We start from the raw sequence: 3,030 nt of genomic DNA, 5'->3' as shown, positions 1-3,030 counted from the left end.
CCAATGCTAGTTTCGACACAGAAGACACAGAACAAGTTGAACATGGATATTCGAATGCATATGACGGACCACAACCGTATAATTATGAGCCTGCTAGGCGACCAGGAGCAGCCAAGGATTAGAAGAAATAACGGCCATCGGAGAGAAATTGAGCTGTGGTGTGAGGAGAACCAGTGGAGAACTGGGCAGCTATCTTGGTGAGTGACCGTTGTTAGCTACAGAATGTTAGCTAACGTCACATCACAACATTGTGAAGTTAGCTATCATATATCAGGCTATAACTAAAGTAGCATTGATAATATAGTAACGTTACTGGCAGGACTGTTGATACTGATCCATAACGGAAACTAATGCGCAAGTATCAGCCGTATCTCGCGTTACCTAATGCAACTCCACAATACGGTGCTGTGTACCGGAGGGGAGACGCGAGATACGGCTGATACTTGACTATCTGGCGGAGAAAGGTTGTGGAGCGTCCGTTGATATGCCATTGTAAATGGCTTGATGGAAAGCAGGTGTGTAGTCGGGGAGGGTGCACAGCTGATTGCAGCAGGTGAGTGGAGGTTGAGCCGGGAGCCAGGAGTGACAGCCACCACGCACACACAAACAACACAGACAGGGGGAAACAAACAAACACAAAGGAGACGGCTGGAGCAGTACAGCCACCACAGCGTTACCTAATGCAACTCCACACTACGTCTTACGGTGCCGTGTACCGGAGAGAGAGAGAGGGAGAGGGAGGGAGAGAGAGGGGGAGGGAGAGAGAGAGAGGGGGAGAGAGAGAGAGAGGGAGACGTCATCAATTGGGGAGGTTTAATCGAGATATAAGAAATACTTTTCAGAGATCAGATCCAGATGCAGAATGAATGTGTGTAATGTGTGTTGTTGCTATTTCTCCTGCAGGTGCAACAAGCCAGAACATCCATTCCTCTCCTGCCCTCTCACCTGTTTTGATGGAAAGGACGACATTCCTCATGACTTACAAGGTCATTCCTCTCACATCCTGCAGAAATGCTTTATCACATACTCAATATATATAAGATATACTATACCATATTATATAAAGGAAGCAAGAACATTTCTGGATGCTCAGGGTCAGAAGAAATGGAACATTTGGTTTCAGGAATGCATTCTAGCTATAAAATGTAGCAGATTTTTCAGGTTTTCTGCATCGGAATATTGAAATATTACTGATTTTAATTCTCACATGTACAGAACAAGTCTTAAAATCACACATAAACCTATTTTATGGTCTACTTGACAAGCTTCTGTCTGACGAGCATACAGTACATTTGGGATGTGATATTTTCTGTTTATTTGTTATTTAACTTCTATTATGCCTACTCTTTATGTTTTGCTATTGTGCCTTTTTAATCTGAACAGCTTCTGAAGATGCAAATTAAAGCTAGAATTTGATATGGACACTTTTGTGGTTTATAACTATGCACTATCCTTTTTGAATAGAATAAATACACTTCATCTTCATTAACAATAGCCTGCACTGACACTAAAGCTAATATTGTTTGCATGCATATTAGACAATAAGCAAACAAATGTCATGCTGTAATTGCATTGCAGTGCTGTAACTGCTGATTGTAAATGTACTTGTTTCTAGGTTCATTATGTCATTAATTATATTTATGAATGTTATCTACAGCGTGGAAAAGCATCACTTCAGGAGATTTCACCATCAGGATGCTGGATGGATCCCATTTCTACCTGAAGGATTCCGTGAATGAAAAGATCATTTTAGACTACGTCACAAAGCAGGTGGAAACATCGGAAATGGACTATTTATAATTAAATCTGTGTAAATCTTTTTTTTATTAAATAATTGTATAAAAAAATATTTCTGGATGCATATGAGAAGTGTAATATTGTGTGGTAAATATTAAAGAGTGATTCATTAAAACGTAATTGTAAAGTGTTTTACTAATATTGTTAATGTATGGGTGAGAGTCGCGTATTTTTTTTTAAATAACCTTAATTGCACGTATTAGGGGTTCTAGTTATCAGTTGGATTTAAATATGCCAGATTTAGCTCAAAAAGCTTTTTTTATCAAAAGTTATAATACAAACAAGAGAAGAGCAGCCCATGTTTAGCTTTTTTATTGATAAATGAATTAATCAATGATTATTTATTTATCAAATCAGCTGTGGATACATTTTTGACAAATTATTTCACATATACACAATGTTACTGACTATACAAATATTTTTATTTGTTCAATCTATAGTTAAAATGCATTTAATTCAAAGTAGTCAGTACAAGTGTTCTGTGCTGGAGGAATATATAATATACAGTATTTGTCAGTTTGCTTAGGCACAGATGTGTGAATAAATATAATATGTCTTTATCATACATGTGACATTTTTACAATGGTGTTATTCAAGTTTAATATTCAACCTCAGGCACTGTTCTGTATGGAAGCCCTAAACTGCCATCTTCAAACATTTTATAAACCATGTTTTCCTGTAATAACAAATTCAATAAATTGTATTCCCAAGTTTGAAAGTTATTTATGTTAATTTCCCCCAAAAACAAATGTTTTCCCGAGATAACGAGATATGTTGTGTAGTATTAAACGTATTTCTTACGTTCTCGAGAAAGTTATTATCTCGATATCTTTAGCAAATTATCCTATTTTGATAAAACAATTTTTTTTATTTCCAGACAATGACATTAATTCATGATTGTAGAAAAAACGAAGGAAATACAATTTCTGAACCATGGCCGTTTAAGACTTCCGTAGGTCTGAGACAAATAGGAAAAAACACTACATTTTAAATTATAGAGCTGGAATTTCCTTCATATCCCTCTAATTAAATGATCCCTTTATAAATACGCAATTTATAAATATCTATATTCTTAAAAAAAGGTTCCTACATCACATTCACAGATAAGATACTCTATTGGGACTGATTTACGAAGTGCTGGTGAATAACCACAGTGCATAGAGGGTCTGTGCTTTACAGGCAGTTTCCCTTTGCCCAGTGGACGGTGAAGTTAGAGCAACAGGAGGAGCTGGG

At 36.8% G+C, this 3,030-nt stretch overlaps 1 long non-coding RNA gene across 1 annotated transcript; it reads left to right on the top strand.

Moving 5' to 3' along the window:
* The first annotated feature begins 829 nt into the window (after window positions 1-829).
* LOC104959933 (uncharacterized) lies at window positions 830-2,631 on the top strand. The gene is made up of 2 exons (XR_799937.1): window positions 830-986; window positions 1,658-2,631. It is a non-coding gene; the product is annotated as an uncharacterized lncRNA (long non-coding RNA).
* Window positions 2,632-3,030: the final 399 nt, after the last annotated feature.

Source organism: Notothenia coriiceps, unplaced genomic scaffold (assembly GCF_000735185.1).
Source record: "Notothenia coriiceps isolate Sejong01 unplaced genomic scaffold, NC01 NC01_scaffold00031412, whole genome shotgun sequence".
NCBI lineage: Eukaryota > Metazoa > Chordata > Actinopteri > Perciformes > Nototheniidae > Notothenia > Notothenia coriiceps.
Note: the sequence above shows the minus strand (reverse complement) of the source record. Positions and strands in the feature narration are given on the sequence as shown.